Below are 8,006 nucleotides of genomic sequence, written 5' to 3' on the forward strand. Positions count from 1 at the left end.
GGAGAGATGGGCGAAATAAATAAAGGAGATCAAGAATATACTTATCTTGATGAACACTGAATTGTTTATTCATTAAATTGTACACCTGAAGATAATATAACACTGTAAGTTAATTATACTTCAATAAAAAATATTTTCTTTATATATTCCACTTACAAGCCTTTGTCAGAGATAAGTCTGCAAACATTTTCTCCAAATCCATGGCTTGACATTTTATTTTCTTCATTACGTCTTTCAAAGAACAAAGATCCTTAAGTTTGGTAGTGGGTATATTGACCTTGTATCCTGTGATCTTGCTAAATTAAATTATAAGTTCTAGTAGCTGTATTGTAATTTCCTTAAGATTTTCAATTCAAGTGATCATTTCATGTATAATCCTTAGGGATTTCTATGTAAACAGTCGTGTCTTTTTTTAATTTAAATTTTAGGTAGTTAACATACAATGCAATATTGGTTTCAGAAGTAGAATTCAGTGATTAATCACTTACATACAATACCCAGTGCTCATCATAACAAGGGCCCTCCTTAATACCCATCACCCATCTAGCCCATCCCCCACCCACCTCCCTCCATCAACCCTCAGTTTGTTCTCTACTGTTAAGAGTCTCCTATGGCTTGTTTCCCTCTCTCCTTTTTTTTCTTTTCCCCCTTCCCGTATGTTCAACTGTCTTCTTTCTAAAATTCCACATATGAGTGAGTTCATCTGGTATTTCTTTCTCTGATTTATTTCACTTAACATAATACACTCTAGCTCCATCCATGTCATTGCAAATGACAAGATTTCATGTTCCAGTGTGTGTGTGTGTGTGTGTATGTGTGTGTGCCACTTTTTCTTTATCCATTCATCAATCAATGGACAGTTGGGCTTTCTATAATTTGGTTATTGTTGATAATGCTGCTATAAACATAAACATCAGGGTGCATGTATCCGTTCAAATCTGTATTTTTGTATCCTTTGGTTAAATACCTAGTAGTGCAATTGCTGGACTGTAGGATAGTTCTATTTTTAACATTTTGAGGAACCTCCATACTGTTCTCCAGAGTGTCTGCACTAGTTTTCATTCCTACCAATAGTACAGGAGGGATACCCTTTCTCCATATCCTTGCCAACACTTACTATTTCTTGTCTTTTTGATAATAACCATCCTGAGAGGTGTGAGATGGTATCTCATTGTGGTTTTGATTTATATTTCCCTGATGATGAGAGAAGTTGAACATCTTTTCATGTGTCTGTTAACCATCTGGACATCTTCTGTGGAAAAATGTCTATTTATGTCTTCTGCCCATTTCTTAACTGGGTTATTTGTTTTGGGGGTGTTGAGTTTTATAAGTTCTATGTAGATTTTAGATATTAACCCTTTATCAGATATGTCATTTGCAAATATCTTCTCCCATTCTGTCTGTTGCCTTTTAGTTTTGTTGATTATTTTCTTTGCTGTGCAAAAGCTCTTTACCTTGATGAAGTCCCAATAGTTCATTTTTGCTTTTGTTTTCCTTGCCTGTGGTGATGTGTCTAGTGTATCTAGAATGGCTGAGGTCAGAGAGGTTACTGCCTGTGTTCTCCCCTAGGATTTTGATGGTTTCCTGTCTCACATTTAGGTCTTTCATCCATTTTGATTTTATTTTTGTGTATGATGTAAGAAAGTGGTCCAGTTTCATTCTTCTGCATGTTGCTGTCCAGTTTTTTGAACACCATTTGTTGAAGAAACTTTTTTCCATTGGATATTCTTTCTTGCTTTGTTGAAGATTAGTTGACGATATAGTTGTGGGTCCATTTCTGGGTTAACTATTCTGTTCCATTGATCTATGTGTCTGCTTTTGCTCTAGTACCATATTGTCTTGATGATTACAGCTGTTTAATATAGCTTGAAATCCGGAATTGTGATGCCTCCAGTTTTGTTTTTCTTTCAGAATTGCTTTGGCCATTCAGAGTCTTTTGTGGTTCCATACAAATTTTAGGATTATTTGTTCTAGCTCTTTGAAAAATGCTGGTAGTATTTTGATGGGGATTTCATTAAATGTGTAGATTGCTTTGGGTAGCATAGACATTTTAACAACATTTGTTCTTCCAATCCATGACCATGGAACGTTTTTCCATTTCTTTGTGTCTTCTTCAATTTCTTTCATCAGTGTTGCATAGTTTTCAGAGTATAGATCTGTTATTTCTGTAGTTAGATTTGTTCCTAGGTATCCTATTGTTTTTGGTGCAATTGCAAATGGGACCAATTCCTTGATTTCTTTTTCTGCTGCTTCGTTATTGTTGTATAGAAATCCAACAAGTTTCTGCACATTGATTTTATATCCTGAGACATTGCTGAATTCACATGTGAGCTCTAGCAATTTTTTTTGTGGAGTCTTTCGTGTTTTCTACTTTGAGTATCATGCTGTCTACAAATAATGAAAGTTTGAATTCTTCTTTGCTGATTTGTATGCCTTTTATTTCTTTTTGTTATCTGACTGCTGAGGCTAGGACTTCTAGTACTATGTTAAATAACAATAGTGAGAGTAGACATCCCTGTTGTATTCCTGACTACAGAGGAAAAGCTCTCAGTTTTTCCCCATTGAGGATATTAGCTGTGGGTTTTTCATATATGGCCTTTATGAAGTGGAGGTATGTTCCCTCTATCCCTATTTTGTTGAGGGTTTTTAATCAAGAATGGATGTCCTATTTTGTCAAGTGCTTTTTCTGTCACTATTGAAAGGATCATATGGTTCTTATCCTTTCTTTTATTAATATGGTGTATCATGTTGATTTTTTTGTGAATATTAAACCACTTCTGCAGTCCAGGAATAAATCCTACTTGATCATGGTGAATAATTCTTTTAATGTACTGTTGACTTCAATTTGTTACTATTTTATTGAGAATTTTTGCATCCCTGTTCATTAGAGAAATTGGTCTGTAATTCTCCTTTTTAGTGGAGTCTTTGTCTGGTTTTGGAATCAAGGTCATGCTGGCTTCATAGAATGAGTTTGGAAGTTTTCCTTCCATTTCTATTTTTGGGAACAGTTTGAGAAGAATAGGTATTAACTCTTCTTTAAATGTCTGGTAGAATTCCCCTGGCAAGCCATCTGGCCTTGGACTTTTGTTTGTTGGTAGATTTTTGATGACTGATTCAATTTCTTTGCTGGTTATGGGTCTGTTCAAATTTTCTCTTTCTTCCTGTTTTAGTTTTGGTAGTTTGTAAGTTTCTAGGAATTTATGCATTTCTTCCAGATTTTCTAAATTGTTGGCATATAATTTTTCATAATTTTCTCTTATAATTGTTTGTATTTCTGTGGTGTTGGTTGTGATCTCTCCTCTCTCATTTGTGATTTAATTGGGTTCTTCCTCTTTTCTTTTTGATGTCTGGCTAGGGGTTTATCAATTTTATTAATTCTTTTGAAGAATCATATCTTAGTTTCATTAATCCATTCTACTGGTTTTGTTTGTTTATTTATTTGTTTGTTTCTATATTATTTATTTCTGCTCTAATCTTTATTATTTCCCTTCTGCTGGTTTTAGCCTTTATTTACTATTCCTTTTATAGCTCCTTTAAGTGTAAGGTTAGTTGTGTATTTGAGACTTTTCTTGCTTCTTGATGTAGGCCTGTACTGCAATGTACTTCCCTCTTAGGAACCCCTTTGCTGCATCCCAAAGGTTTTGCACTGTCATGCTTTCATTTTCATTTGTTTCCGTGTATTTTTAAAATTCTTTAATTTCTTGGTCAACCCATTCATTCTTTAGTGATATGTTCTTTAACCTCCAGGTATTTGAAATATTTTCAAATTTTTTCTTGTGACTTCCAGTTTCATAGCATTGTTGTCTGAAAATATGCATGGTATAATCTTGATCTTCTTGTACTTGTTGAGGATTGATTTGTGACCCAGTATTTGATTTATTCTGGAGAATGCTTATGTGCGCTCGAGAAGAATGTGTATTCTTAGGCTTTAAGACGAAATGTTCTGAATATATCTGTTAAGTCAATCTGGTCCAGGGTGTCATTTAAGGTCTTTATATCCTTGTTGATCTTTTGCTTAGACAATCTGTCCATTTCAGTAAGGGGGGGTGTTAAAGTCCCCCACTATTATTGTAATGTTGTCAATGTGTTTCTTTGCTTTTGTTATTAATTGCCTTATATAATTGGCTGCTCCCATGTTAGGGACATAGATATTTACAATTGTTAGATCTTCTTGTTGGATAGACCCTTTAAGTAGGATATAGTGTCCTTCCTCATCTCTTATTACAGTCTTTGGTTTAAAATCTAATTTGTCTGATATAAGGATTGCCACCCCAGCTTTCTTTTGGTGTCCATGAGCATGGTAAATGGTTTTCCACCCCCTCACTTTAAATCTGGGGGTGTCTTTGGGTTTAAAATGAGTCTCTTGCAGACAGCATATCGATGGGTCTTGTTTTTTAATCCAATCTGATAGCCTGTGTCTTTTGATTGGGGCATTTAGCCCATTTACATTCAGGGTAACTATTGAAAGATAGGAATTTAGTGCCATTGTGTTGCCTGTAAGGTGACTGTTACTGTATATTGTCTGTGTTCCTTTCTGGTCTATGTTGCTTTTAGGGTCTCTCTTTGCTTAGAGGACCCCTTTCAATATTTCTTGTAGGGCTTGTTTTGTGTTTGCAAATTCCTTTAGTTTTTGTTTTTCCTGGAAGCTTTTTATCTCTCCTTCTATTTTCAGTGACAGTCTAGCTGGATATAGTATTCTTGGCTGCATATTTTTCTCATTTAGTGCTCTGAATATATCATGCCAGTCCTTTCTGGCCTGCCAGGTCTCTGTAGATAGGTCTGTTTCCAATCTAATGTTTCTACCCTTGTAGGTTAGAGATCTCTTCTCCTGAGCTGCTTTCAGGATTTTCTCTTTGTCTCTGAGACTCGTAAGTTTTACTATTAGATGTCGGGGTGATGACCTATTTTTATTGATTTTGAGAGGGTTCTCTGTGCTTCCTGGATTTTGATGCCTGTTTCCTTCCCCAAATTAGGGAAGTTCTCTGCTATAATTTGCTCCAGTATACCTTCTGCCCCGCTCTCTCTTTCTTCTTCTTCTGGGATCCCAATTATTCTAATGTTATTTCATCTTATGGTATCGCTTATCTCTCGAATTCTGCCCTCATGATCCAGTAGTTGTTTATCTCTCTTTTCCTCAGCTTCTTTATTTTCCATCATTTGGTCTTCTATATCACTGATTCTCTCTTCTGCCTCATTTATCCTAGCAGTTAGCGCCCCCATATTTGATTGTACCTCATTAATAGCCTTTTTGATTTTGAATTGGTTAGATTTTAGTTCTTTTACTTCTCCAGAAAACGTTTCTCTAATAACTTCCATGCTTTTTTCAAGCCCAGCTAGTATCTTTAAAGTGATGATTCTGAACTCTAGATCCAACATCATACTAATGTCCATATTGAGTAGGTCCCTGGCAGTTGGTACTACCTCTTCTTCCTTTTGTTGATGTGATTTTTCCCTTCTTGTCATTTTGTCCAGAGGAGAATAGATGAATGAGAGAACAAAATGCTAACAGAGTAACAATGTTCCCAGAAAATATACTCTAAACAAATCAGAAAAGACCTGAAGCAGTGGAAAAAGAAACGGAAAGAGAGAAAAAAGAAAAAAAAAGACAAAGATAAAGATAAAAACAAACAAAAACAGAACAAAACAAAACAAAAAAAAACCCAGAATGTGATCAAATATGATCAGGCTGGTATATAGATCAGTGCCACACACTAGATTTTGGGTCTATTTTGGTCTGTTAGAAGAAAGTGCCTCCCAAAATTTTAAAGAAAGAAAAACTTATATATGTACAAAAATAAGGGTTGATATGATGAAGGGATGGAATATAACTGTAAAGATGGAAATTATAAAAAATTTTATAAAAGGAATTGATAAGAAGTTGTTTGAAAAAAGAAAGAAGAGTATTTAAAAAAAAAATGGGAGAGAATGTGTTCAGGCAGGGGAGTAGAAAAAACCATACACTAGAAATTTATGGTATATTTTGATCTGTTAGAAGAAACTATCTCAAAATTTTAAAGAGAGAACAACTTATATATAGATGCCAAAAATACAGGTAACTACTATGAAGGGATAGAATATGACTCTAAAAATGAAAAATAAAAATGAAAAATATTTTTTTTTTTAAAAATAGGGATTGATAAGATGTTGGTTGAAAAAGGGAAAAAGAAAAATCCCCCCCCCCCAAAAAAAGGCAGTTAAAAAAAATTAACTTTGAAAGACTAAAGAATCATGGTAAAAAACCCATGTATTCTATGGGCATTGTTCCCCTAGCGCTGGAGCTCTGCCGTTCTCACTGATTGGTAAACTTGGTCTTGGCTGGCTGTTCTTGCTGATCTTCTGGGGGAGGGGCCTGTTGCCGTGATTTCCAAAAGTCTTTGCCGGAGGCGGAATTGCCCCACCCTTGCCCCGTCCGGGCTAAGTAACCTGCTCGGGTTTGCTCTCCAGAGCTTTTGTTCCCTGCAAGCTTTCTGTACAGCTTTGGAGGCAGAGAATGAAAATGGTGGCCTCCCAATCTCCGCCTCGGAGGAGCCGCGAACTCGGGGCCCCGCTCCTCAGTGTGCCCTCAGAGAAAAGTAGTCAGTCACTCCTGTCTCCCTGGTCTCCAGCCGCACTCCATACTCACCTGGCCTGTGACTGAGCATTTCTATCTCTGGCACCCGACCCTCTGTGGAGTCTCCAAACCCCACAGTTCCCTGTGGTGCGCTCCTGCACCTCTCCTCCCGGGGGAAGAAGGGGAGTCTCCCCAGATCTGCTGCTTGTTGGGTCCCTGCTGGAGGAGCAGTGGCCCGACTGTGCCACGGATCACGGTTTATGGCAACCCCGAGCTGAGAGCCCACTCCTCGGCTCCGTCTCTGCAGCCGGAGATACCTGAGAGCTCTGCCACACTCAGGCACCCCCGGTCTTTCTGTGACCCCGAGGGTCCTGAGACCACACTGTCCCACAAGGGTTCCACCCCCCGCTTAGCCACCGGAGTGACGTCCCTCAGCGGAGCAGACTTCTAAAAGTTCCAATTTTGTGCTCCGCGGCTCTATCACTTGCCAGAAGCGGCCGAGGGAGGCCCCTCCCCCGCTGTCTATCCTCCCGAATATTGCCTCGGATTCACTTCTCCGCACGTCCTACCTTCCAGAAAGTGGTCGCTTTTCTGTTCAGAGTTGCTGCTCTTCTTTTCTTCAATCTCCTGTTGAGTTAGTAGGTGTTCAGAATGGTTTGATCCCTATCTAGCTGAATTCCTGAGAGGAGACGAAATCCAGATCTCCTACTCCTCTGCCATCTTGCTCCGTCTCCTCCATCAGCTCACTTTCAATATGCAGGTGTCCTTAAATCTAAAATGAGTCTCTTATAGGCAGCATATGATGGATCTTATTTTTTTTATCCATTCTGATACCCTACGTCTTCTGATTGGTGCATTTAGTCCATTTATCTTCAGGGTGATTATTGAGAGATATGAAATTTGTGCCATTGTGTTACATGTAGAGTTGGTGTTTCTGGTGATGTTCTCTGGTCTTTTCTAGTCTTTGTTGCTTTGGTCTTTTTTTCTCCACTCAAAGAATCCCCCTTACAATTTTTTGCAGGGCCAGTTTAGTGGTCATGATCTCCTTTCATTTTGTTTGTCTGGAAAACTTTTTATCTCATAGAATGACAGCCTTGCTGGATAAATAATTCTTGGCTGTATATTTTTCCCATTCAGCACATTGAATATTTCCTTCCACTCCTTTCTGGACTGCAAATTTCTGTGTACAGATCCACTGTGAACCTGATCTGTCTTCCATTGTGTGTTAAGGACCTTTTTTTCCTTGCTGCTTTCAGGATTCTTTCCTTGTCTGTGTATTTTGTGAATTTGACTATGATACATGTTGGTAATGGCCAGCTTTTGCTGAATTTAATGGGAGTTCTCTGTGCTTCTTGGATTTTTGATGTCTGTATCCTTCCCCAGATTAGGGAAGTTTTCAACTATAATTTGTTCAAAGAAACCTTCTGCCACTTTCTCTCTCTCTTCATCTTCTGGG

The sequence above is a fragment of the Mirounga angustirostris genome, unplaced genomic scaffold, assembly GCF_029215605.1.
Source record: "Mirounga angustirostris isolate CCGP_5_RB_7025 unplaced genomic scaffold, mMirAng1.0.hap1 SCAF_11, whole genome shotgun sequence".
Classification (NCBI taxonomy): Eukaryota; Metazoa; Chordata; class Mammalia; order Carnivora; family Phocidae; genus Mirounga; species Mirounga angustirostris.